This window comes from Lithobates pipiens, unplaced genomic scaffold (genome assembly GCF_037356315.1).
Source record: "Lithobates pipiens isolate NorthernLeopardFrog02 unplaced genomic scaffold, aLitPip1_a1.2 Scaffold_25, whole genome shotgun sequence".
In the NCBI taxonomy this organism is placed as follows: Eukaryota; Metazoa; Chordata; class Amphibia; order Anura; family Ranidae; genus Lithobates; species Lithobates pipiens.
Window position 1 is genome coordinate 95,998,840 of NW_027507787.1, and position 27,309 is coordinate 96,026,148.

Genomic DNA, 27,309 nt, shown 5'->3' on the forward strand with positions numbered 1-27,309 from the left:
TTATAACATTTAAAAAAAAAATGTCATTTGGGTACAGTGTTGTATGACCGTGTAATTGTCACTCAAAGTGCGACAGCGCTGAAAGCTGAGGATTGGTGTGGATAGAAGGGGGAGGGGGGTTTAAGTGGGGGGTTTAAGTGGCCGGTAAGCAAGGGGTTAAACATGACAGCATTTTCTACACATATGAGATGGCTGTGTGCTGTGCAGGTTTTATGCCCCTTACACTGTTAGGAAAATGTTGTCACCCCCTTATTTCTTCACAGAGCACACCACCTCCTTTTCCTCTGCTGGCTGAATGTGATGTGGGGGGCGCAGGCTCAGGCCCTGGCTCTTATAGGTGGTAGGGGGCCCAGTCATGTAAGCTGATTTCTAGCAGCGGTCCTGGAAGTGGGCGAATGTCCCTGAATGCAGACAGTGCATGTCATATTAGAAGTGGCTGCGTGCGTGCAGCTGTGCGTTCTACTCATTGTCAATGGACTGCCTGCATGCAGCACCTGGAAGATACAGATGTTGTAGAAACGTCCCGTTCATGTTATATGGGCCTCATCACCCTTGTAAACAAGGCCAGACAGACGGACAAAACCAACACAAATAAAACCGCACTAATTCATTATCCATCAGCATTTTAAAGAGGAAGTAAACCCCTACAAACAACTTTGACCTACAGGTAAGCCTAGATTAAGGCTTACCTGTAGGTCCAAGAAATATCTCCTAAACTTATATGTAGACAGCGGCGCGCAGGCGCACTAAAGGTGGCAGTTCCAAGAATGGAGCTGCCGCATTTGTCGACTCCCGTGCGCATGCGCGGGAGTGACGTCATCGCGGCTTTGCCGAATGACAGCGGCGGAGCTGCGAGACGCCGCCCCCGTGCGCATGCGCGGGTGTGACGTCATCGCGGCTTCGCCGCTGTCATTCGGCGGAGCTGCGAGACGCCACAAGCAAGATGGATGCGGCGGACTACAGGGGACAGCGGCGACTTCGCTGGCTCCTGTGTCAGGTAAGTGACACATAATGGGCTACTATGCGATGCGATGTGATGCGATGCATAGTAGTCCATTATGCTTTACCTTTGCAGGGAAAAAAAGAGGAAGTAAACTCATCAGGGTTTACTTCCTCTTTAATATGCACTATGCCTTTACCCCAAGTGCTGTCATTAGAAGTGTCTGCTCTCCTAAAGCCGGCCATAGACACTTCCAATCTCACCCGGCTAAGCAAGGACCAGCCAAGATTCTAACCATGTATGGGCAGGCTGATTACGGGCTGGGTACAACCAGCCCCTCTGATTTTTCATGCCATTATTGCCAGCCAGTGGGTCGGGATGAGGCAACCAGCATTTTTATACAAAGTACAACATTAGTCCTCCTTGTGTCCCTGTCCTGTAGAGTTTATTCATGGTCTCTGGCACCAGCGTTTTCATCTCTTCTCTCCATAATTTGATGTTCTACAAAGAAAAATATATGAAATGTAGGTGAAGGTGCTAAATCTAATTCCTCTCTTTTTTTATTGTAGGTGTACGCGGTATTGACTGCGACCAATTCGTGTCCGCTCCTCCAGAGTGCGACCAATTCGTGTCCGCTCCTCCAGAGTGCGACCAATTTGTGTCCGCTCCTCCAGAGTGCGACCGATTCGTGTCCGCTCCTCCAGAGTGCGACCGATTCGTGTCCGCTCCTCCAGAGTGCGACCGATTCGTGTCCGCTCCTCCAGAGTGCGACCGATTCGTGTCCGCTCCTCCAGAGTGCGACCGATTCATGTCCGCTCCTCCAGAATGTGACCGATTCGTGTCCGCTCCTCCAGAGTGCGACCCGGACGTGTCCGCTCCTCCAGAGTGTGACCGATTCGTGTCCGCTCCTCCAGAGTGCGACCGATTCGTGTCCGCTCCTCCAGAGTGCGACCCGGACGTGTCCGCTCCTCCAGAGTGCGACCCAGACGTGTCCGCTCCTCCAGAGTGCGACCCGGACGTGTCGGCTCCTCCAGAGTGCGACCGATTCGTGGCCACTCCACCAGAGTGCGACCCGGACGTGGCCACTCCACCAGAGTGCGACCCGGACGTGGCCACTCCACCAGAGTGTGCCCAAGACGTGGCCACTCCACCAGAGTGCGACCCGGACGTGTCCACTCCACCAGAGTGCGACCCGGACGTGTCCACTCCACCAGAGTGCGACCTAGACGTGTCCACTCCACCAGACTTTGACCTACTTGTGTCCACTCCACCAGAGTGCGACCAAGACATGGCCACTCTACCAGAGTGCGACCAAGACGTGGCCACTACACCAACATGCCAGGGGAACGTCTCCAGTGAACATAGGGGCAAGGTTACAAGACAGGATAGGCACATACTAGTGGTAGGGGATTCAGTTATTGGAGGGATACAGAAGGCATTCTGTCACCAATCCCCTTATCGCAAAACAGTATGTTGTTTACCGGGCGCCCGGGTTCGGAATATTGTAGATTGCATTGACGGCTTATTGGATGGGGCTGGGGAGGACCCAGCTGTCATAGTACATATTGGAACCAATGACAACATTAGAAGAAAATGGAGCGCCCTACAAAATGATTTCAGGGACTTAGGGGCTATACTAAAGAAAAGGACCTCCAAGGCAGTATTTTCAGAAATACTGCCTGTACCTCGAGCCACCCCAAGGAGGCAGCAGGAGCTTAGAGAGCTTAGCAGGTGGCTGAAGAACTGGTGCAGGAAGGAGGGGTTCGGCTTCATGGAGACTTGGACCGACTTTTCAATTGGTAACTTTCTCTACAACAAGGATGGATTGCACTTAAATGAGCAGGGTGCAAATCTGCTGGGCAAGAAAATAACCAAAAAGTTGGAAAAAATGACAAATCAACCAAGTGTCATTCACATCGAGACCCCTCCAGCATGCAACGACGTGTCCACTCCACCAGAGTGCGACCCGGACGTGTCCACTCCACCAGAGACGGTAACACAAGCAGTGTGAGACGGTAACACAAGCAGTACTGAGTGAGATAATTTGGCACACTGGCAATGATCTCCCTACACCATACATAGAACCATACATAGAATGTATACATAGGGCCATACATACCACCATACTCAGCATGCCCACCTAGGACCAAACATACCACTATACATACCACCATCAGGGCCACCAATAAGGGGGTACCACCAGTCCTCCTGTAGGGGGCTGGGCACAGAAAACATGAGGAATCGGTGCGGCGGGCGGATGCACTGATCAGTGGGGGAGGCACTGATCTGTGCGGATGCTCAATGCATATATTCTGAATGATCCCCAAATATGATTGTAAACAAGCAGGTAGGTGTGTTTTATTGCATACATACCTGCGTATATAGCACCATGCATACCATCATACACAGCATGTCTACATACCACCACCAGGGCCACCAATAACGGGGTACCACCAGTCCCCCTGTAGGGGGCTGGGCACAAAAAACATAAGGAATCGGTGCGGCGGGCGGAGGCACTGATCAGTGTGGGGGCGCTGATCTGTGCGGATGCTCAATGCATATATTCTGAATGAGCCCCAAAGTTGTGAACAAGCAGGTAGGTGTGTTTTATTGCATACATACCTGCAATACATATGTTCTGTATGGTTCTATGTATGGTTTTTTTCTCTATATGAGATGAACTGGGCACCCTAGACTGATGATTCAGGGACAATCCGATCGCCTTAGGGGGTCAGGAAGGAATTTTTCCCCCCCTTGGAGCCCATCTGGCCGGGGGGTTTTCGCCTTCCTCTGAATCATCTTAAGGTTTAGGCTTAGTGTAAAAAGGCCCTGCCTTTGAGGAGTCCTAGGACAACCGTCACTGATCTCCGATGTTCTCAGAAGCCCGACAATCATTTCCATCTATAGATTTATCTCCAATAAAGATTGGTCGTACCTTAATTGTCTTTGTATGTGTTTTTTTTTCTTCTTTTTTCTAAGAAATATAATGAGGAATGGCAGCAGGGTGGGGAATCTTGCCCCATACTTCACCACTAGGGATGAGCTTCGATTTCAAGAGGAAGATCGAACATTATGGTCCGTTCGTGCCAAATTAGAGCGGCGTGTCACCGCCCATAATGCACTGCGTCATAGCAGTGTATTGCTGGCTGATGATTGGCCAAGCATGCACGATGACCCGCATGCTTTGGCCAATCACAGCTCCGTCAGCGAAGAGAGCCATAATTGGTCACAGACCAATTTTTGATGCAATACTTTGCAGCAGGGCTCATTCCTGCGCCCCAACTAAAGTATCTGTAAGGGGTTGCAGTGTTGTGGCACCAGTGCCTAAGGCCCAATTTTTCTGCCCCTGTTCAACAGAGGCATGTAATTACAATTCTTGATCTAATATTTCACAGCAGGGACCGTTCCTGCGCCCACCCAGAGTAACTGTGAGGGATTACAGTGTTGTGGCAACACCAACACCTAAGGCCCACATTTTTGCATTTATATTTTGAGTATATAGGGCAGGCCCCTACTTTCAAACATCCAACTTACAAACAACTCTTACTTTCAAACAGAAGGAGACAACAGGAAGTGAGAGGAAATCTACCCCTAGGAAGGGAAATTCTCTCCTGTAAGATTTCCTCGTTTCACAAAAAAACACAAATTTTAACAATCCAATTGTCATTGGGACAGAAAGTGAGGTGAAATCTTCTGAACAGGTGCGCACAGACAGCAAAACAAATTATACAGGGGTGATAACCCTTCCCTATGTTTTACAAAAAGCTTAAAAATAGATTTTTGGGCTGGAGCGACACTTTAAAAATGTACCAGTTAAAAATTACAAACAGACTCTACTTAATAACAAACCTACACAGTCCCTGTCTTGTTTGGACCGCCTGTATACTGCTGTTCTGAGTATATAGGGCCTGGGGGCCTCAGGCCTTTCCTTTTTATAATTTGGGTGCGCGGTTCTCCTTAATGTCCATACAAGACCCAAAGGGGCTGGTAATGGGCTTGGGGGCGGGGTACCCATGCCTTTGTTCTCAATGATTTTCATCCATATTGCCGGGACCAGACATTACATTAAAGCCGTAAACAGTTTTAAATGACTTTTATTCCTTTAGAAATGTCATTTTGTGCAGGGACAGTTCTAAACACGGGAAACACAGGCCACTTTACAGGCATACTATAGACACCCCCCAGGCATGATATTTATAGGAATGTTTCACTTTTATTTTTTCACTTTAAGCATCATTAAAATCACTGCTCCTGAAAAAACAGCAGTTTTTAAAAATTTTGCATTAATACATGTACCCTGGGGCAGGACCCGGGTCCTCAAACCCTTTTTTAGGACAATAACTTGCATATTAGCCACTTCACACTTTTGATTTCTCACGTTCGAGTCCCATAGACTGTAACGGGGTTTGAAAGTTTGCGCAAACTATCGGTCCGTTTGCAAGTTCTGGTGCAAACAGAACCGGGGGGTGTTTGGCTCATCCCTATTCACCACCCTTCAGCCATGGGATAGCGATAGGAAACACCCCAAGTCTAGTCTCTGTAAATGAGTCATATTATGACAGCAGGTATAATGTTTGCAGGTACAAGCTGTGTATATATATATATATATATATACACACATGGAGTGTAGTCTGGGGCCTGATTGTCAGGGCTGGTCAGCCCTTCCTTCTCTGAGCTGGCCGCTCAGCTGTCAGATAATTGGCAGCTCTCATCTCTCTCCACAATTTAGCAGCTGTTGTGGATGTGCTCGTCAGTCCCGCCTACTTAACCACTACAATACAGGGCACTTTCGCCCCCTTCCTTCCCAGCCCAATTTTCAGCTTTCATCGCTCTAGCGCTTTCAGTGACAATTGCGCGGTCATGCTACACTGTACCCAAATAAAATTTTTATCATTTTGTTCGCACAAATAGAGATTTATTTTGGTGGTATTTATTCACGACTCCGTTTTTTATTTTTTGCGATATAAGCGCAAAAAAGCAGAAATTTGGAAAAAAAACAATATTTTCTTTTTTCTATTTTAAAAGAAATCCAATAAAATCAAATTTTGTCATAAATTTAAGCCAAAATGTATTCTGCTACATGTTTTTGGTAAAAAAAATTCCGTTAAGTGTATAATAATTGGTTTGTGTGATCACGGACATATGTACGCAAATGATCATGTACATATGTGTGCAGGTGATCACGTACATATGTGTGCACATAATCATTGGGACAAGTGATTTTAGTGGGACATATGTGGGGGACATGTTTTTATTATTAGGGACATGTGTTTTTATTTTTGGGGACATGTATGTTTTGGGGACATGTGTGTTATGGGGACATATGTGGGACTGTGTTTACACTGTGTGGTGTGTTGTGTGTTTACACTAGACTGAAGATCAGTGAGTAAAAAGCTGTAAAAAACAGCTCATACTCACTGATCAACAGCCGGCTGCAGCGATCTGCTCTCCTCTCCTCAGCGATGACTTCTGTGTGAGGAGAGGAGGAGCCGATTGCCTAGCAACCGGCTGTTTGTTTACATCACATGATGGCCGTGATTGGACACGGCCGTCATGTGATCAGGAGGGCCAATCACAGAGCCCTCCTGCCGATCTGAGATGCGCCGTGTCCCGGTGACACGGGCGCATCGGGATCGCTCCGCTGCGCGGGCACGCGCGTGCGCGATCCCGCTCCTCCTGATGGACGTTCCTGAACGTCCTATCAGGAGTAGACGGCTCCCACCCGGCCGTATATGTGCATTGGCCGGGTGGGAAGTGGTTAAAGATCTGCAGGTCTCTTCATTCCTGCCTTCGCCTTGGTCACATCACAAGAAACCATCTCCTGCGTTCCTGTTTAACCACTTAACAACCGGCCCATAGCCAAATGACGGCTACAGGGCGGTTGTTTAACTCTGGGAGGCCGTCATATGACGTCCTCCCAGAATTCCGCTCTCGCGTGCGACCCCTGGGGCACGCACTCCAGAGCACCCGCGACCGCCGGGTCCTGTATCACGGATCACGGTAAATGGCCGCTCATCGCGTCAAATGACGGAGTGATCACTTGTAAACAAACCGGCGTCATGTTATGACGCCGGTTCCTCCCTCCCCCTCTCTGTACCGATCGGTACAGAGAGGGGGAAGAGATCGGTGTCAGCAGCGCTGTGGGCTGCATCTGCAGTGCCCACATCGCTGCTCACCGAAATGTAACCCCTTAATTCCCTGCCAATACTCTGCAATACCCGCCAATACGCCAATACTCTGCAATACCCGCCAATACTCTGCAATACCCGCAAATACTCGGCAACACCCGCAAATACTCTGCAACACCCGCAAATACTCTGCAGTACCAGCAAAAACTCTGCAATACCCGCCAACACTCTGCAATACCCGCCAATACTCTGCAACACCCGCCAATACTCTGCAACACCCGTCAATACTCTGCAATACCAGCCAATACTCTGCAATACCAGCTAATACTCTATACTACCCTCCAATACTCTGCAGTACCCGCCAATACTCTGCAATACCCTGCCATAAATTGCCATACTCGGAGATACCCAGCCATACTCAGATATACCCAGCTATACCCAGCCATAGTCGGAGATACCCTGCAATACCCAGCCATAGACATCCCCCCCTCCCGCCGCCCTCCGTTGCTTCTACCGACTCGCCAATACGATCAAAGCCAGAATCTTTTTTTTTTTTTTTTTTTCAGGCTTTCCAGCCTAGAGGTGAGATGTGGGGTCTTATTGACCCCATATCTCACTGTAAAGAGGACCTGTCATGCCATATTCCTATTACAAGGGATGTTTACATTCCTTGTAATAGGAATAAAAGTGATCAAAAAATGTATTTTTGGGGAAAAAAATGTCAAACTAAAATAAATAAAGTAAAACGAACAATAACATTTTTTTTTTTAAAGCGCCCCTGTCCTCATGTGCCCCCCCCCCGGGGGCCGGGCGGTTGCGGGTCCCCCCCCCCCGGGGGCCGGGCGGTTGCGGGTCCCCTCCATGTCGGCGATCGGAGAGGAAGAACGAGGAGATGACAGAACACCGATCCATCTCTGTGATCAGTGACATGTCACACACAGCCCCTCCCCCCACAGTTAGAATCACTCCCTAGGACACACTTAACCCCTTCATCACCCCCTAGTAATTAACCCCTTCCCTGCCAGTCACATTTATCCAGTAATCAGTGCATTTGTATAGCGCTGATCGCTGTATAAATGACAATGATCCCAAAATGGAGTCAAAAGTGTCTGATGTGTCCGCCGTAATGTCGCAGTCCCGATAAAAATCGCTGATGGCCGCCATTACTAGTAAGTCCATAAATCTCTCCTGTATTTTGTAGACAATGTAACGTTTCCACAGACCGATCAATAATCACTTATTGGGATTTATATATTTATTACCAGAAATCTGTAGAAGAAAACGTGTCGCCTGAACTGAGGAAATGATTTTATATTTTATTACAGCAAAAAGTAAAAAATCAAATCCCACCAATAGAGATCTCTGTGTGGGGGAAGGGCGTCCGCTGTGATTGGGAGCCGCGTCACACCACTGCGCAATTGTCAGCTAAAGCGCCGCCGCGCCGAATCACAAAAACTGCTCTGGTCTTTGGGCAGCCAAATAGTCGGGGGATGAAGGGGTTAATACAAAGCCCCGCCTCTTATGATGGACAGAACAGTCGTCCAATGGCAGCCCAGGAAGCGGGACTTCTTATGAGATGTGTCCATTTATGAAGCGCAGTAGATCTCTTCTCCTCCGAGTGCCAGTTTATGAAGAGCAGTACATCTCTTCTCCTCCGAGTGCCAGTTTATGAAGAGCAGTACATCTCTTCTCCTCCGAGTGCCAGTTTATGAACCAGAGATCTCCTCCAATCATCGTACAGAAGAGAGAAGAGAAGATTGTACGAGGTGACGGTCTATGGAGGAGACATCTCTACCCTCCCCCCTCTACACCACTCCGATCACTCTATAGCCGCCATCTTCCTCCTACCATACCACTTCCGGGATCTCACCTCCACCGGAAATACATCACCGGCTGGAACTTCCTGTCACCCTCAGCTGCCATTTTCCTCCTCCCATACCACTGCCGGTGTTCTAAAATTTCCTGCGACTTGTGAAAAACACTCATCCCGTCACTTCCGGTGCGGCTCCGTCACTGTAACAGCTGACCGCGGGCCGTTAATGCGCATGCACCAAGTCCGTGATATTAACGGCACATGCGCAACATCTTTATTTAAGCGGTGGTTAAAAATTATACACTCAAGTGGGCGGAGACTTGCGGGTGGGCGGGCGGAGCTGAACAGATGCTTAGAACGTCAGCAGCAGCCCCGCCCACCCCACTAACATGCCCCTGAATCGCTGGATGTTTGTTTATGGGTCGAGAAAATTTATGGCTTCAGCTGCTATTAACAGCAATCGCGCATGCGTGGGATCTTTGTTTACTGACCAGAAAAATTATGCACTCAAGCACATTCTTATTGGTGATGAAAATTGATAGACTCGGGCGGGCGATGGCTTTATTATATCATCGGCAGCACCAATATGTATAGTATTTATTAAATCAGAAGAATATGCAGTGTATGGGGCACAATGCCTGCGTTACCCGAGTACCTGTCACCAGCCCATCAGAGTACCCGAGTACTTGTCACCAGCCCATCAGAGTACCCGAGTACCTGTCACCAGCCCATCAGAGTACCCGAATACCAGTCACCAGCCCATCAGAGTACCCGAGTACCTGTCACCAGCCCATCAGAGTACCCGAGTACCTGTCACCAGCCCATCAGAGTACCCGAGTACCTGTCACCAGTCCATCAGAGTACCCAGGTACCTGTCACCAGTCCATCAGAGTACCCGAGTACCTGTCACCAGTCCATCAGAGTACCTGAGTACCTGTCACAGCCCATCAGAGTACCCGAGTACCTGTCACCAGCCCATCAGAGTACCCAGGTACCTGTCACAGCCCATCAGAGTACCCGAGTACCTGTGACCAGCCCATCAGAGTACCCGAGTACCTGTCACCAGCCCATCAGAGTACCCGAGTACCTGTCACCAGCCCATCAGAGTACCCGAGTACCTGTCACCAGTCCATCAGAGTACCCAGGTACCTGTCACCAGTCCATCAGAGTACCCGAGTACCTGTCACCAGTCCATCAGAGTACCCGAGTACCTGTCACAGCCCATCAGAGTACCCGAGTACCTGTCACCAGTCCATCAGAGTACCTGAGTACCTGTCACAGCCCATCAGAGTGCCCGAGTACCTGTCACAGCCCATCAGAGTACCCGAGTAACTGTCACCAGCCCATCAGAGTACCCGAGTACCTGTCACCAGCCCATCAGAGTACCCGAGTACCTGTCACCAGCCCATCAGAGTACCCGAGTACCTGTCACCAGCCCATCAGAGTACCCGAGTACCTGTCACCAGTCCATCAGAGTACCCAGGTACCTGTCACCAGTCCATCAGAGTACCCGAGTACCTGTCACCAGTCCATCAGAGTACCCGAGTACCTGTCATCAGCCCATCAGAGTACCCGAGTACCTGTCACCAGCCCATCAGAGTACCCGAGTACCTGTCACCAGTCCATCACAGTACCCGAGTACCTGTCACAGCCCATCAGAGTACCCGAGTACCTGTCACCAGCCCATCAGAGTACCCGAGTACCTGTCACCAGCCCATCAGAGTACCCGAGTACCTGTCACCAGTCCATTAGAGTACCCGAGTACCTGTCACCAGCCCATCAGAGTACCCAAGTACCTGTCACAGTCCATCAGAGTACCCGAGTACCTGTCACCAGAAAATAAAAAACAAAGCTTTACAACCCCTTTAACATCTTATAATGTTAAGGGGTTGAATATGGCAGAGAAACGATAACGGTATCAGACTCCTGGCTGACTTGGGAAGATTTAAATCTCAAACGTTATTTTTCTGACACACTTTAGAAGTGATAAAAAATTCCAAGACTTAAAGGATCACAGATCCCCGCCAGTGTATGACCGGACATCGCAGACCTCCAAGTCAAGTGGGGTCTCTATTATTCTTCCAAAACCGATTCTATGGAGGGAATCAAAAAGGTAATTACTGATGAAAGGGGGGGTGGGGGGTCGCCTCCTTATTGTGAGAGGAACCCTGGGTGAGCAGAACGTCCATCTACCAATCAGGTCACTTCATCTCCAGTTGGTTCCCCAACACAGGGAGGGGTTCCTGGTGACAGGCGGGGGCTTTAATAGGCTCTTGGATCCCACTTTGGATGCGTCAAAAAGGCTCCTCTCATTTATCATATGTAAAATTGCATAGAGATAGGAAATTCCTACAGGATCTGCAATTGATAGATAGCTGGAGGACTATCCATGTGCAGGACGGGGACTAAACTTATGTTTTGCCGAAACCCCCCCTCCCCCCCAAAAAAAACACATAGACCAGAATTGATTATATCTGGAAATGTAGCGACATCCCTGATAGACGCTTCCATAGGACCATTTACTTTGGCGGGTCACACGCCAACAAATTGTGTTGTAGAACTGGGGGAGTCGGATTCCAGAGAGAGGTTCTGGAAGATTAACGAGACCCTTTAAAAGAAATGGAATATGAGAAAAAATAAAAATAAATGGGCCAGGAATTGGACTCCTTGGCAGCTCTAACAATGACTTCATTTATCACATATCAATTGATAGAGCGAGGGTCCCAACACATGGAAAGGTCGGGGGTCTGAAGAGCACATATTGGGGGGCAGAGAGTTCTGTGTCTCCTGGGAAGGGAAGACTGAGGCCTGAAGGTCCAGAATCCACCCCAACGTCTGCCAGGTCAAGGCCTTAAGCCACAAGAACCTGTGCCAAGAGGCTATTGTAATACCCCACAATGGAGATGCTCCGAGAGTCCGGCAAGGCTGGCATTGTGGGCAGTATTTTGGTGAACACACCCCGTGCAGAAGATTGGCCAAATGGCAGAACCACAAGCCGAAAAGGGCAGAGGAGACACGGCGAGGCAAAGAAATATGTGGGGACATGGGGGGTCCACATCTGATGTCCACACGGGCAGAACGGGTCCCTGGTGGAGGCCACAGCAGACCCGCTGCATTCAATGCAGAATTTCCAGAGCTCCAATAAGGACATTGAGGACTTTGAGATCCCAGAAGAAAAGTGGTGCATTCGCCCCATCATAGAACCGTGACCGGGCCGGATCAGAACTCCTGAACCCGTTCCACTGGTGGGACTGAAGGAATGACGCCCAGGTCCTGGAGACCTCCGGGGCTGCCTGGAAATGTGACATTTGTGTGGTGATGGGGGAAGGGTGAGACGTATGAACTGAAGGAGGACTGGGAGCCGATCTCCGGCCTCCGATCTCCTTCCAACTCCATTATCCCTCCATCCTTCCCCCTCCATTATCCCTCCGTCATTCCTCCTCCGTCCTTCCTCCTCCGGTATCCCTCCATCTTTCCTCCTCCATTATCCCTCCATCCTTCCCTCTTCATTATGCCCCCGTCATTTCCTCTCCATTATCCCTGCGTCCTTCCTCCTCCATTATCCCTCCGTCCTTTCCTCTCCATTATCCCTCCATCCTTACTCCTCCATTATCCTTCCATCCTTCCCCTTCCATTATCCCTCCATCCTTCCTCCTCCATTATCCCTCCGTCATTCCTCCTCCATCCTTCCTCCTCCGGTATCCCTCCATCTTTCCTCCTCCATTATCCATCCATCCTTCCTCCTCCATTATCCCTCCGTCCTTCCCTCTCCGTTATCCCTTCATCCTTCCCCCTCCATTATCCCTCCGTCATTCCTCCTCCGTCCTTCCTCCTCCGGTATCCCTCCATCTTTCCTCCTCCATTATCCCTCCATCCTTCCCCCTCCATTATCCCTCCGTCATTCCTCCTCCGTCCTTCCTCCTCCGGTATCCCTCCATCTTTCCTCCTCCATTATCCCTCCATCCTTCCCTCTTCATTATCCCTCCGTCATTCCTCCTCCGTCCTTCCTCCTCCGGTATCCCTCCATCTTTCCTCCTCCATTATCCCTCCATCCTTCCCTCTTCATTATCCCTCCATCCTTCCTCCTCCATTATCCCTCCGTCATTCCTCCTCCATTATCCCTCCGTCCTTCCCTCTCCATTATCCCTCCGTCATTCCTCCTCCGTCCTTCCTCCTCCGGTATCCCTCCATCTTTCCTCCTCCATTATCCCTCCATCCTTCCCTCTTCATTTTCCCCCCGTCATTTCCTCTCCATTATCCCTGCGTCCTTCCTCCTCCATTATCCCTCCGTCCTTTCCTCTCCATTATCCCTCCATCCTTACTCCTCCATTATCCTTCCATCCTACCCCCTCCATTATCCCTCCATCCTTCCCTCTCCATTATCCCTCCGTCATTCCTCCTCCATCCTTCCTCCTCCGTTATCCCTCCATCCTTCCCCTTCCATTATCCCTTCATCCTTCCCCCTCCATTATCCCTCTGTCATTCCTCCTCCGTCCTTCCTCCTCCGGTATCCCTCCATCTTTCCTCCTCCATTATCCCTCCATCCTTCCCCCTCCATTATCCCTCCGTCATTCCTCCTCCGTCCTTCCTCCTCCGGTATCCCTCCATCTTTCCTCCTCCATTATCCCTCCATCCTTCCCTCTTCATTATCCCTCCGTCATTCCTCCTCCGTCCTTCCTCCTTCAGTATCCCTCCATCCTTCCTCCTCCATTATCCCTCCATCCTTCCCCCTCCATTATCCCTCCATCCTTCCCTCTCCATTATCCCTCCATCCTTCCAACTCCATTATCCGTCCATCCTTCCCCCTCCATTATCCCTCCGTCATTCCTCCTCCGTCCTTCCTCCTCCGGTATCCCTCCATCTTTCCTCCTCCATTATCCCTCCATCCTTCCCTCTTCATTATCCCTCCGTCATTCCTCCTCCGTCCTTCCTCCTCCGGTATCCCTCCATCCTTCCTCCTCCATTATCCCTCCATCCTTCCCCCTCCATTATCCCTCCGTCATTCCTCCTCCGTCCTTCCTCCTCCGGTATCCCTCCATCTTTCCTCCTCCATTATCCCTCCATCCTTCCCCCTCCATTATCCCTCCGTCATTCCTCCTCCGTCCTTCCTCCTCTGGTATCCCTCCATCTTTCCTCCTCCATTATCCCTCCATCCTTCCCTCTTCATTATCCCTCCGTCATTCCTCCTCCGTCCTTCCTCCTTCGGTATCCCTCCATCCTTCCTCCTCCATTATCCCTCCATCCTTCCCCCTCCATTATCCCTCCATCCTTCCCTCTCCATTATCCCTCCATCCTTCCAACTCCATTATCCCTCCATCCTTCCCCCTCCATTATCCCTCCGTCATTCCTCCTCCGTCCTTCCTCCTCCGGTATCCCTCCATCTTTCCTCCTCCATTATCCCTCCATCCTTCCCTCTTCATTATCCCTCCGTCATTCCTCCTCCGTCCTTCCTCCTCCGGTATCCCTCCATCCTTCCTCCTCCATTATCCCTCCATCCTTCCCCCTCCATTATCCCTCCATCCTTCCCTCTCCATTATCCCTCCATCCTTCCAACTCCATTATCCCTCCATCCTTCCCCCTCCATTATCCCTCCGTCATTCCTCCTCCGTCCTTCCTCCTTCGGTATCCCTCCATCCTTCCTCCTCCATTATCCCTCCATCATTCCCCCTTCATTATCCCTCCATCCTTCCAACTCCATTATCCCTCCGTCATTCCTCCTCCGTCCTTCCTCCTCCGGTATCCCTCCATCTTTCCTCCTCCATTATCCCTCCATCCTTCCCCCTCCATTATTCCTCCGTCATTCCTCCTCCGTCCTTCCTCCTCCGGTATCCCTCCATCTTTCCTCCTCCATTATCCCTCCATCCTTCCCTCTTCATTTTCCCCCGTCATTTCCTCTCCATTATCCCTGCGTCCTTCCTCCTCCATTATCCCTCCATCCTTTCCTCTCCATTATCCCTCCATCCTTACTCCTCCATTATCCTTCCATCCTTCCCCCTCCATTATCCCTCCATCCTTCCCCCTCCATTATCCCTCCGTCCTTCCTCCTTCGGTATCCCTCCATCCTTCCTCCTCCATTATCCCTCCATCCATCCCCCTCCATTATCCCTCCATCATTCCCCCTTCATTATCCCTCCATCCTTCCAACTCCATTATCCCTCCATCCTTCCCCCTCCATTATCCCTCCATCCTTCCCCCTCCATTATCCCTCCATCCTTCCCCCTCCATTATCCCTCCATCCTTCCCTCTTCATTTTCCCCCCGTCATTTCCTCTCCATTATCCCTGAGTCCTTCCTCCTCCATTATCCCTCCGTCCTTTCCTCTCCAGTATCCCTCCATCCTTCCCCCTCCATTATCCCTCCATCCTTCCCCCTCCATTATCCCTCCATCCTTCCCTCTCCATTATCCCTCCGTCCTTCCCTCTCTATTATCCCTCCATCCTTCCCCCTCCATTATCCCTCCGTCATTCCTCCTCCATTATCCCTCCGTCCTTCCCTCTCCATTATCCTTCCATCCTTCCCCCTCCATTATCCCTCCATCCTTCCCTCTCCATTATCCCTCCGTCATTCCTCCTCCATTATCCCTCCGTCATTCCTCCTCCATTATCCCTCCGTCCTTCCCTCTCCGTTATCCCTTCATCTTTCCTCCTCCATTATCCCTCCATCCTTCCCCCTCCATTATCCCTCCATCATTCCCCCTTCATTATCCCTCCATCCTTCCAACTCCATTATCCCTCCATCCTTCCCCCTCCATTATCCCTCCATCCTTCCCCCTCCATTATCCCTCCATCCTTCCCCCTCCATTATCCCTCCATCCTTCCCCCTCCATTATCCCTCCATCCTTCCAACTCCATTATCCCTACATCCTTCCCCCTCCATTATCCCTCCATCCTTCCCCCTCCATTATCCCTCCGTCATTCCTCCTCCGTCTTCCTCCTCCGGTATCCCTCCATCTTTCCTCCTCCATTATCCCTCCATCCTTCCCCCTCCATTATCCCTCCGTCATTCCTCCTCCGTCCTTCCTCCTCCGGTATCCCTCCATCTTTCCTCCTCCATTATCCCTCCATCCTTCCCTCTTCATTTTCCCCCCGTCATTTCCTCTCCATTATCCCTCCATCCTTACTCCTCCATTATCCTTCCCCCTCCATTATCCCTCCGTCCTTCCCTCTCCATTATCCCTCCGTCATTCCTCCTCCATCCTTCCTCCTCCGATATCCCTCCATCCTTCCCCTTCCATTATCCCTCCATCCTTCCTCCTCCATTATCCCTCCGTCATTCCTCCTCCATCCTTCCTCCTCCGGTATCCCTCCATCTTTCCTCCTCCATTATCCCTCCATCCTTCCTCCTCCATTATCCCTCCGTCCTTCCCTCTCCGTTATCCCTTCATCCTTCCCCCTCCATTATCCCTCCGTCATTCCTCCTCCGTCCTTCCTCCTCCGGTATCCCTCCATCTTTCCTCCTCCATTATCCCTCCATCCTTCCCCCTCCATTATCCCTCCATCCTTCCCCCTCCATTATCCGTCCATCCTTACTCCTCCATTATCCTTCCATCCTTCCCCCTCCATTATCCCTCCGTCCTTCCCTCTCCATTATCCCTCCATCCTTACTCCTCCATTATCCTTCCATCCTTCCCCCTCCATTATCCCTCCGTCCTTCCCTCTCCATTATCCCTCCGTCATTCCTCCTCCATCCTTCCTCCTCCGATATCCCTCCATCCTTCCCCTTCCATTATCCCTCCATCCTTCCTCCTCCATTATCCCTCCGTCATTCCTCCTCCATCCTTCCTCCTCCGGTATCCCTCCATCTTTCCTCCTCCATTATCCCTCCATCCTTCCTCCTCCATTATCCCTCCGTCCTTCCCTCTCCGTTATCCCTTCATCCTTCCCCCTCCATTATCCCTCCGTCATTCCTCCTCCGTCCTTCCTCCTCCGGTATCCCTCCATCTTTCCTCCTCCATTATCCTTCCCCGTCCATTATCCCTCCATCCTTCCCCCTCCATTATCCGTCCATCCTTCCCCCTCCATTATCCCTCCATCCTTCCCCCTCCATTATCCCTCCATCCTTCCCCCTCCATTATCCCTCCGTCATTCCTCCTCCATCCTTCCTCCTCCATTATCCCTCCATCCTTCCCTCTCCATTATCCCTCCGTCATTCCTCCTCCATCCTTCCTCCTCCGTTATCCCTCCATCCTTCCCCTTCCATTATCCCTCCATCCTTCCTCCTCCATTATCCCTCCTTCCTTCCCTCTTCATTTTCCCCCCGTCATTTCCTCTCCATTATCCCTGCGTCCTTCCTCCTCCATTATCCCTCCGTCCTTTCCTCTCCATTATCCCTCCATCCTTACTCCTCCATTATCCCTCCATCCTTCCCCCTCCATTATCCCTCCATCCTTCCCTCTCCATTATCCCTCCGTCATTCCTCCTCCATCCTTCCTCCTCCGTTATCCCTCCATCCTTCCCCTTCCATTATCCCTCCATCCTTCCTCCTCCATTATCCCTCCATCTTTCCTCCTCCATTATCCCTCCATCCTTCCTCCTCCAATATCCCTCCGTCCTTCCCTCTCCGTTATCCCTTCATCCTTCCCCCTCCATTATCCCTCCATCCTTCCAACTCCATTATCCCTCCATCCTTCCCTCTCCATTATCCCTCCGTCATTCCTCCTCCATTATCCCTCCATCCTTCCTCCTCCGTTATCCCTCCATCCTTCCCCTTCCATTATCCCTCCATCATTCCTCCTCCGTTATCCCTCCGTCATTCCTCCTCCGTCCTTCCTCCTCCGGTATCCCTCCATCTTTCCTCCTCCATTATCCCTCCATCCTTCCCCCTCCATTATCCCTCCATCCTTCCTCCTCCATTATCCCTCCATCATTCCTCCTCCGTCCTTCCTCCTCCGGTATCCCTCCATCTTTCCTCCTCCATTATCCCTCCATCCTTCCCCTTCCATTATCCCTCCATCCTTCCTCCTCCATTATCCCTCTGTCATTCCTCCTCCATCCTTCCTCCTCCGTTATCCCTCCGTCATTCCTCCTCCATTATCCCTCCATCCTTCCCCCTCCATTATCCCTCCGTCATTCCTCCTCCATTAGCCCTCCGTCCTTCCCCCTCCATTATCCCTCCATCCTTCCCCTTCCATTATCCCTCCATCCTTCCTCCTCCATTATCCCTCCATCCTTCCCCCTCCATTATCCCTCCATCCTTCCAACTCCATTATCCCTCCATCCTTCCCTCTCCATTATCCCTCCGTCATTCCTCCTCCATTATCCCTCCATCCTTCCTCCTCCGTTATCCCTCCATCCTTCCCCTTCCATTATCCCTCCATCATTCCTCCTCCGTTATCCCTCCGTCATTGCTCCTCCGTTTTCTATCCATCCTTCCCCCTTCATCCTTCCCCCTCCATTATCCCTCCATCCTTCCCCCTCCATTATCCCTCCATCCTTCCAACACCCTTAATCCCTCCATCCTTCCCTCTCCATTATCCCTCCGTCATTCCTCCTCCGTTATCCCTCCATCCTTCCTCCTCCGTTATCTCTCCATCCTTCCCCCTCCATTATCCCTCCGTCATTCCTCCTCCGTTATCCCTCCGTCATTGCTCCTCCGTTTTCTATCCATCCTTCCCCCTTCATCCTTCCCCCTCCATTATCCCTCCATCCTTCCCCCTCCATTATCCCTCCATCCTTCCCTCTCCTTTATCCCTCCATCCTTCCAACTCCATTATCCTTCCATCCTTCCCCCTCCATTATCCCTCCATCCTTCCCCCTCCATTATCCCTCCATCCTTCCTCCACCGTTATCCCTCCATACTTCCTCCTCCATTATCCCTCCGTCATTGCTCCTCCATTATCCCTCAATCCTTCCCCCTCCATTATCCCTCCATCCTTTCTCCTCCGTTATCCCTCAATCCTTCCTCCCCCGTTATCCCTCTGTCATTCCTCCTCCATTATCCCTCCGTCATTCCTCCTCCATTATCCCTCAATCCTTCCTCCTCCATTATCCCTCCATCCTTCCTCCTCCATTATCCCTCCGTCATTCCTCCTCCATCCTTCCTCCTCCGTTATCCCTCCGTCATTCCTCCTCCATTATCCCTCCATCCTTCCCCCTCCATTATCCCTCCGTCATTCCTCCTCCGTTATCCCTCCATCCTTCCTCCTCCATTATCCCTCCATCCTTCCTCCTCCATTATCCCTCCATCCTTCCCCCCATTATCCCTCCATCCTTCCCCCCATTATCCCTCCATCCTTCCCCCCATCCTTCCCCCCATCCTTCCCCCCATCCTTCCCCCCATTATCCCTCCAGCACCAGTAGTGTAGGGGTATCATGCAAGATTCCCATTCTTGTGACCCCGGTTGAAGTCCCGGCTGGTGCAAAAATGCTATTTTAAACATAGCTTACTTGAATCAGAAAACTTGAAGAGCTTTTCAAAAGCAATGCTAAAAAGCATTGCTTGTGCTTGGTTATGATGTCCATTTCAAAATGATACCCAGAGAACAGCTGAGTAGATAAACTGCAAGATATCCAATTTACAAATATTCTCTCCAGAAAGTGTTCATTTGTGAAACCTTGATATTAAGTCCAGGAACATGCTAGCTGGTTTGCAAAAAAACATGCGTCTGTTCATGGTTTGCAGCATTGAAAATAGACACTTTCCTGTGTTTTCATAACAAATTGCATTTAATTAGGGGTATCATGCAAGATTCCCATTCTCGTGACCTTGGTTTGATTCATGGCTGGCACATAGATGCAACCCTGTAGCGAAAGGTCTGTATATTGAGATTTCAAGAAGGCAGATTAACATTAGAGCACATAGGGCACCAGTAGTGTAGGGGTATCATGCAAGATTCCCATTCTTGTGACCCGGGTTCAAGTCCCGGCTGGTGCAAAAATGCTATTTTAAACATAGCTTACTTGAATCACAAAACTTGAAGAGCTTTTCAAAAGCAATGCTAAAAAGCACTGCTTGTGCTTGGTTATGATGTCCATTTCAAAATGATACCCAGAGAACAGCTGAGTAGATAAACTGCAAGATATCCAATTTACAACTATTCTCTTCAGAAAGTGTTCATTTGTGAAACCTTGAAATTAAGACCAGCAACATGCTAGCTTGTTTGCAAAAACCCATGCTGCTGGACATGGTTTGCAGCATTGAAAATAGACACATTCCTGTGTTTTCATAACAAATTGCATTTAATTAGGGGTATCATGCAAGTTTCCCATTCTCGTGACCTTGGTTTTATTCCTGGCTGGCACATAGATCCAACCCTGTAGCGAAAAGTCTGTGTATTGAGATTTCAAGAACGCAGATTAACATGAGTGCACAAAAGGCACCAGTAGGGTAGGGGTATCATGCAAGATTCCCATTCTTGTGACCCGGGTTCAAGTCCCGGCTGGTGCAAAAATGCTATTTTAAACATAGCTTACTTGAATCACAAAACTTGAAGAACTTTTCAAAAGCAATGCTAAAAACCATTGCTTGTGCTTGGTTATGATGTCCATTTCAAAATGATACCCAGAGAACAGCTGAGTAGATAAACTGCAAGATATCCAATTTACAAATATTCTCTCCAGAAAGTGTTCATTTGTGAAACCTTGAAATTAAGTCCAGGAACATGATTATTAATTATTAATTAAGTCCAGGAAGTTTCATTTGTGAAACCTTGAAATTAAGTCCAGGAACATGCTAGCTGGTTTGCAAAAAAACATGCGTCTGTTCATGGTTTGCAGCATTGAAAAGAGACACTTTCCTGTGTTTTCATCACAAATTGCATATAATTAGGGGTATCATGCAAGATTCCCATTCTCATGACATTTTTTTGATTCATGGCTGGCACATAGATGCAACCCTGTAGCGAAAGGTCTGTGTATTGAGATTTCAAGAAGGCAGATTAACATGAGAGCAAATAGGGCACCAGTAGTGTAGGGGTATCATGCAAGATTCCCATTCTTGTGACCTGGGTTCAAGTCCCGGCTGGTGCAAAAATGCTATTTTAATCATAGCTTACTTGAATCACAAAACTTGAAGAGCTTTTCAAAAGCAATGCTAAAAAGCATTGCTTGTGCTTGGTTATGATGTCCATTTCAAAATGATACCCAGAGAACAGCTGAGTAGATAAACTGCAAGATATCCAATTTACAAATATTCTCTCCAGAAAGTGTTCATTTGTGAAACCTTGAAATTAAGTCCAGGAACATGCTAGCTAGTTTGCAAAAAAACATGCGTCTGTTCATGGTTTGCAGCATTGAAAAGAGACACTTTCCTGTGTTTTCATCACAAATTGCATATAATTAGGGGTATCATGCAAGATTCCCATTCTCATAACATTGGTTTGATTCATGGCTGGCACATAGATGCAACCCTGTAGCGAAAGGTCTGTATATTGAGATTTCAAGAAGGCAGATTAACATGAGAGCGCATAGGGCACCAGTAGTGTAGGGGTATCATGCAAGATTCCCATTCTTGTGACCTGGATTCGAATCCCGGCTGGTGCAAAAATGCTGTTTTAAACATAGCTTACTTGAATCACAAAACTTGAAGAGCTTTTCAAAAGCAATGCTAAAAAGCATTGCTTGTGCTTGGTTATGATGTCCATTTCAAAATGATACCCAGAGAACAGCTGAGTAGTTAAACTGCAAGATATCCAATTTACAAATATTCTCTCCAGAAACTGTTCATTTGTGAAACCTTGAAATTAAGTCCAGGAACATGCTAGCTGGATTGCAAAAAAACATGCGTCTGTTCATGGTTTGCAGCATTGAAAATAGACACATTCCTGTGTTTTCATAACAAATTGCATTTAATTAGGGGTATCATGCAAGTTTCCCATTCTCGTGACCTTGGTTTTATTCCTCGCTGGCACATAGATCCAACCCTGTAGCGAACAGTCTGTATACTGAGATTTCAAGAAGGCAGATTAACATGCGAGCAAATAGGGCACCAGTAGTGTAGGGGTATCATGCAAGATTCCCATTCTTGTGACCCGGGTTCAAGTCCCGGCTGGTGCAAAAATGCTATTTTAAACATAGCTTACTTGAATCACAAAACTTGAAGAGCTTTTCAAAAGCAATCACAAATTATGAATTGTTCATTTGTGAAACCTTGAAATTAAGTCCAGGAACATGCTAGCTGGTTTGCAAAAAAACAGATATCCAATTTACAAATATTCTCTCCAGAAAGTGTTCATTTGTGAAACCTTGAAATTAAGTCCAGGAACATGATTATTAATTATTAATTAAGTCCAGGAAGTTTCATTTGTGAAACCTTGATATTAAGTCCAGGAACATGCTAGCTGGTTTGCCACAAAACATGCGTCTGTTCATGGTTTGCAGCATTGAAAATAGACACTTTCCTGTGTTTTCATAACAAATTGCATTTAATTAGGGGTATCATGCAAGATTCCCATTCTCGTGACCTTGGTTTGATTCATGGCTGGCACATAGATGCAACCCTGTAGCGAAAGGTCTGTATATTGAGATTTCAAGAAGGCAGATTAACATTAGAGCCCATAGGGCACCAGTAGTGTAGGGGTATCATGCAAGATTCCCATTCTTGTGACCTGGGTTCAAGTCCCGGCTGGTGCAAAAATGCTATTTTAAACATAGCTTACTTGAATCACAAAACTTGAAGAGCTTTTCAAAAGCAATGCTAAAAAGCATTGCTTGTGCTTGGTTATGATGTCCATTTCAAAATGATACCCAGAGAACAGCTGAGTAGATAAACTGCAAGATATCCAATTTACAACTATTCTCTTCAGAAAGTGTTCATTTGTGAAACCTTGAAATTAAGTCCAGCAACATGCTAGCTTGTTTGCAAAAACCCATGCATCTGTTCATGGTTTGCAGCATTGAAAATAGACACTTTCCTGTGTTTTCATAACAAATTGCATTTAATTAGGGGTATCATGCAAGATTCCCATTCTCGTGACCTTGGTTTTATTCCTGGCTGGCACATAGATCCAACCCTGTAGCGAAAGGTCTGTATATTGAGATTTCAAGAAGGCAGATCAACATTAGAGCACATAGGGCACCAGTAGTGTAGTGGTATCATGCAAGATTCCCATTCTTGTGACCTGGATTCGAATCCCGGCTGGTGCAAAAATGCTGTTTTAAACATAGCTAACTTGAATCACAAAACTTGAAGAACTTTTCAAAAGCAATGCTAAAAAGCATTGCTTGTGCTTGGTTATGATGTCCATTTCAAAATGATACCCAGAGAACAGCTGAGTAGATAAACTGCAAGATATCCAATTTACAAATATTCTCTCCAGAAAGTGTTCATTTGTGAAACCTTGAAATTAAGTCCAGGAACATGCTAGCTGGTTTGCAAAAAAACATGCATCTGTTCATGGTTTGCAGCATTGAAAATAGACACTTTCCTGTGTTTTCATAACAAATTGCATTTAATTAGGGGTATCATGCAAGATTCCCATTCTCGTGACCTTGGTTTGATTCATGGCTGGCACATAGATGTAACCCTGTAGCGAAAGGTCTGTATATTGAGATTTCAAGAAGGCAGATTAACATGAAAGCAAATAGGGCACCAGTAGTGTAGGGGTATCATGCAAGATTCCCATTCTTGTGACCCGGGTTCAAGTCCCGGCTGGTGCAAAAATGCTATTTTAAACATAGCTTACTTGAATCACAAAACTTGAAGAGCTTTTCAAAAGCAATCACAAATTGTGAATTGTTCAATTGTGAAACCTTGAAATTAAGTCCAGGAACACGCTAGCTGGTTTGCAAAAAAACAGATATCCAATTTACAAATATTCTCTCCAGAAAGTGTTCATTTGTGAAACCTTGAAATTAAGTCCAGGAACATGATTATTAATTATTAATTAAGTCCAGGAAGTTTCATTTGTGAAACCTTGAAATTAAGTCCAAGGACATGCTAGCTGGTTTGCAAAAAAACATGCGTCTGTTCATGGTTTGCAGCATTGAAAAGAGACACTTTCCTGTGTTTTCATCACAAATTGCATATAATTAGGGGTATCATGCAAGATTCCCATTCTCATGACATTGGTTTGATTCATGGCTGGCACATAGATGCAACCCTGTAGCGAAAGGTCTGTGTATTGAGATTTCAAGAAGGCAAATTAACAAGAGAGCAAATAGGGCGCCAGTAGTGTAGGGGTATCATGCAAGATTCCCATTCTTGTGACCCGGGTTCAAGTCCCGGCTGGTGCAAAAATGCTATTTTAAACATAGCTTACTTGAATCACAAAGCTTGAAGAGCTTTTCAAAAGCAATCACAAATTGTGAATTGTTCATTTGTGAAACCTTGAAATTAAGTCCAGGAACACGCTAGCTGGTTTTCAAAAAAACAGATATCCAATTTACAAATATTCTCTCCAGAAAGTGTTCATTTGTGAAACCTTGAAATTAAGTCCAGGAACATGCTAGCTGGTTTGCAAAAAAACATGCGTCTGTTCATGGTTTGCAGCATTGAAAAGAGACACTTTCCTGTGTTTTCATCACAAATTGCATATAATTAGGGGTATCATGCAAGATTCCCATTCTCATGACATTGGTTTGATTCATGGCTGGCACATAGATGCAACCCTGTAGCGAAAGGTCTGTGTATTGAGATTTCAAGAAGGCAAATTAACAAGAGAGCAAATAGGGCGCCAGTAGTGTAGGGGTATCATGCAAGATTCCCATTCTTGTGACCCGGGTTCAAGTCCCGGCTGGTGCAAAAATGCTATTTTAAACATAGCTTACTTGAATCAAAAAGCTTGAAGAGCTTTTCAAAAGCAATCACAAATTGTGAATTGTTCATTTGTGAAACCTTGAAATTAAGTCCAGGAACACGCTAGCTGGTTTTCAAAAAAACAGATATCCAATTTACAAATATTCTCTCCAGAAAGTGTTCATTTGTGAAACCTTGAAATTAAGTCCAGGAACATGCTAGCTGGTTTGCAAAAAAACATGCGTCTGTTCATGGTTTGCAGCATTGAAAAGAAACACTTTCCTGTGTTTTCATCACAAATTGCATATAATTAGGGGTATCATGCAAGATTCCCATTCTCATGACATTGGTTTGATTCATGGCTGGCACATAGATGCAACCCTGTAGCGAAAGGTCTGTGTATTGAGATTTCAAGAAGGCAAAAAAACATGAGAGCAAATAGGGCACCAGTAGTGTAGGAGTATCATGCAAGATTCCCATTCTTGTGACCCGGGTTCAAGTCCCGGCTGGTGCAAAAATGCTATTTTAAACATAGCTTACTTGAATCACAAAGCTTGAAGAGCTTTTCAAAAGCAATCACAAATTGTGAATTGTTCATTTGTGAAACCTTGAAATTAAGTCCAGGAACACGCTAGCTGGTTTTCAAAAAAACAGATATCCAATTTACAAATATTCTCTCCAGAAAGTGTTCATTTGTGAAACCTTGAAATTAAGTCCAGGAACATGCTAGCTGGTTTGCAAAAAAACATGCGTCTGTTCATGGTTTGCAGCATTGAAAAGAGACACTTTCCTGTGTTTTCATCACAAATTGCATATAATTAGGGGTATCATGCAAGATTCCCATTCTCGTGACCTTGGTTTGATTCATGGCTGGCACATACATGCAACCCTGTAGCGAAAGGTCTGTATATTGAGATTTCAAGAAGGCAGATTAACATGAAAGCAAATAGGGCACCAGTAGTGTAGGGGTATCATGCAAGATTCCCTTTCTTGTGACCCGGGTTCAAGTCCCGGCTGGTGCAAAAATGCTATTTTAAACATAGCTTACTTGAATCAGAAAACTTGAAGAGCTTTTCAAAAGCAATCACAAATTGTGAATTGTTCATTTGTGAAACCTTGAAATTAAGTCCAGGAACACGCTAGCTGGTTTGCAAAAAAACAGATATCCAATTTACAAATATTCTCTCCAGAAAGTGTTCATTTGTGAAACCTTGAAATTAAGTCCAGGAACATGATTATTAATTATTAATTAAGTCCAGGAAGTTTCATTTGTGAAACCTTGAAATTAAGTCCAGGAACATGCTAGCTGGTTTGCAAAAAAACATGCGTCTGTTCATGGTTTGCAGCATTGAAAAGAGACACTTTTCTGTGTTTTCATCACAAATTGCATATAATTTGGGGTATCATGCAAGATTCCCATTCTCATGACATTGGTTTGATTCATGGCTGGCACATAGATGCAACCCTGTAGCGAAAGGTCTGTGTATTGAGATTTCAAGAAGGCAGATTAACATGAAAGCAAATAGGGCACCAGTAGTGTAGGGGTATCATGCAAGATTCCTATTCTTGTGACCCGTGTTCAAGTCCCGGCTGGTGCAAAAATGCTATTTTAAACATAGCTTACTTGAATCACAAAACTTGAAGAGCTTTTCAAAAGCAATCACAAATTGTGAATTGTTCATTTGTGAAACCTTGAAATTAAGTCCAGGAACACGCTAGCTGGTTTGCAAAAAAACAGATATCCAATTTACAAATATTCTCTCCAGAAAGTGTTCATTTGTGAAACCTTGAAATTAAGTCCAGGAACATGCTAGCTGGTTTGCAAAAAAACATGCGTCTGTTCATGGTTTGCAGCATTGAAAAGAGACACTTTCCTGTGTTTTCATCACAAATTGCATATAATTAGGGGTATCATGCAAGATTCCCATTCTCATGACATTGGTTTGATTCATGGCTGGCACATAGATGCAACCCTGTAGCGAAAGGTCTGTGTATTGAGATTTCAAGAAGGCAAATTAACATGAAAGCAAATAGTGCACCAGTAGTGTAGGGGTATCATGCAAGATTCCCATTCTTGTGACCCGTGTTCAAGTCCCGGCTGGTGCAAAAATGCTATTTTAAACATAGCTTACTTGAATCACAAAACTTGAAGAGCTTTTCAAAAGCAATCACAAATTGTGAATTGTTCATTTGTGAAACCTTGAAATTAAGTCCAGGAACACGCTAGCTGGTTTGCAAAAAAACAGATATCCAATTTACAAATATTCTCTCCAGAAAGTGTTCATTTGTGAAACCTTGAAATTAAGTCCAGGAACATGATTATTAATTATTAATTAAGTCCAGGAAGTTTCATTTGTGAAACCTTGAAATTAAGTCCAGGAACATGCTAGCTGGTTTGCAAAAAAACATGCGTCTGTTCATGGTTTGCAGCATTGAAAAGAGACACTTTCCTGTGTTTTCATCACAAATTGCATATAATTAGGGGTATCATGCAAGATTCCCATTCTCATGACATTGGTTTGATTCATGGCTGGCACATAGATGCAACCCTGTAGCGAAAGGTCTGTGTATTGAGATTTCAAGAAGGCAGTTTAACATGAGAGCAAATAGGGCACCAGTAGTGTAGGGTTATCATGCAAGATTCCCATTCTAGTGACCCAGGTTCAAGTCCCAGCTGGTGCAAAAATGCTATTTTAAACATAGCTTACTTGAATCACAAAACTTGAAGAACTTTTCAAAAGCAATGCTAAAAAGCAT

General features: G+C 47.1%; 14 non-coding genes across 14 annotated transcripts; all 14 read left to right on the top strand.

Annotated features, from left to right (window-relative positions):
- The first annotated feature begins 19,681 nt into the window (after positions 1–19,681).
- On the top strand, positions 19,682–19,752 carry TRNAG-CCC (transfer RNA glycine (anticodon CCC)). Its single transcript has one exon. It is a non-coding gene; the product is annotated as a tRNA-Gly (tRNA).
- A 442-nt stretch (positions 19,753–20,194) lies between these two features.
- On the top strand, positions 20,195–20,265 carry TRNAG-CCC (transfer RNA glycine (anticodon CCC)). The gene has a single exon. It is a non-coding gene; the product is annotated as a tRNA-Gly (tRNA).
- Positions 20,266–20,775: 510 nt separating this feature from the next.
- On the top strand, positions 20,776–20,846 carry TRNAG-CCC (transfer RNA glycine (anticodon CCC)). The gene has a single exon. It is a non-coding gene; the product is annotated as a tRNA-Gly (tRNA).
- Positions 20,847–21,288: 442 nt separating this feature from the next.
- Positions 21,289–21,359, top strand: TRNAG-CCC (transfer RNA glycine (anticodon CCC)). Its single transcript has one exon. It is a non-coding gene; the product is annotated as a tRNA-Gly (tRNA).
- Positions 21,360–21,801: 442 nt separating this feature from the next.
- TRNAG-CCC (transfer RNA glycine (anticodon CCC)) lies at positions 21,802–21,872 on the top strand. The gene has a single exon. It is a non-coding gene; the product is annotated as a tRNA-Gly (tRNA).
- A 505-nt stretch (positions 21,873–22,377) lies between these two features.
- On the top strand, positions 22,378–22,448 carry TRNAG-CCC (transfer RNA glycine (anticodon CCC)). Its single transcript has one exon. It is a non-coding gene; the product is annotated as a tRNA-Gly (tRNA).
- A 442-nt stretch (positions 22,449–22,890) lies between these two features.
- Positions 22,891–22,961, top strand: TRNAG-CCC (transfer RNA glycine (anticodon CCC)). The gene has a single exon. It is a non-coding gene; the product is annotated as a tRNA-Gly (tRNA).
- Positions 22,962–23,403: 442 nt separating this feature from the next.
- TRNAG-CCC (transfer RNA glycine (anticodon CCC)) lies at positions 23,404–23,474 on the top strand. Its single transcript has one exon. It is a non-coding gene; the product is annotated as a tRNA-Gly (tRNA).
- A 505-nt stretch (positions 23,475–23,979) lies between these two features.
- On the top strand, positions 23,980–24,050 carry TRNAG-CCC (transfer RNA glycine (anticodon CCC)). The gene has a single exon. It is a non-coding gene; the product is annotated as a tRNA-Gly (tRNA).
- A 437-nt stretch (positions 24,051–24,487) lies between these two features.
- Positions 24,488–24,558, top strand: TRNAG-CCC (transfer RNA glycine (anticodon CCC)). Its single transcript has one exon. It is a non-coding gene; the product is annotated as a tRNA-Gly (tRNA).
- A 437-nt stretch (positions 24,559–24,995) lies between these two features.
- On the top strand, positions 24,996–25,066 carry TRNAG-CCC (transfer RNA glycine (anticodon CCC)). Its single transcript has one exon. It is a non-coding gene; the product is annotated as a tRNA-Gly (tRNA).
- Positions 25,067–25,503: 437 nt separating this feature from the next.
- On the top strand, positions 25,504–25,574 carry TRNAG-CCC (transfer RNA glycine (anticodon CCC)). The gene has a single exon. It is a non-coding gene; the product is annotated as a tRNA-Gly (tRNA).
- Positions 25,575–26,079: 505 nt separating this feature from the next.
- Positions 26,080–26,150, top strand: TRNAR-CCU (transfer RNA arginine (anticodon CCU)). The gene has a single exon. It is a non-coding gene; the product is annotated as a tRNA-Arg (tRNA).
- Positions 26,151–26,587: 437 nt separating this feature from the next.
- On the top strand, positions 26,588–26,658 carry TRNAG-CCC (transfer RNA glycine (anticodon CCC)). Its single transcript has one exon. It is a non-coding gene; the product is annotated as a tRNA-Gly (tRNA).
- Positions 26,659–27,309: the final 651 nt, after the last annotated feature.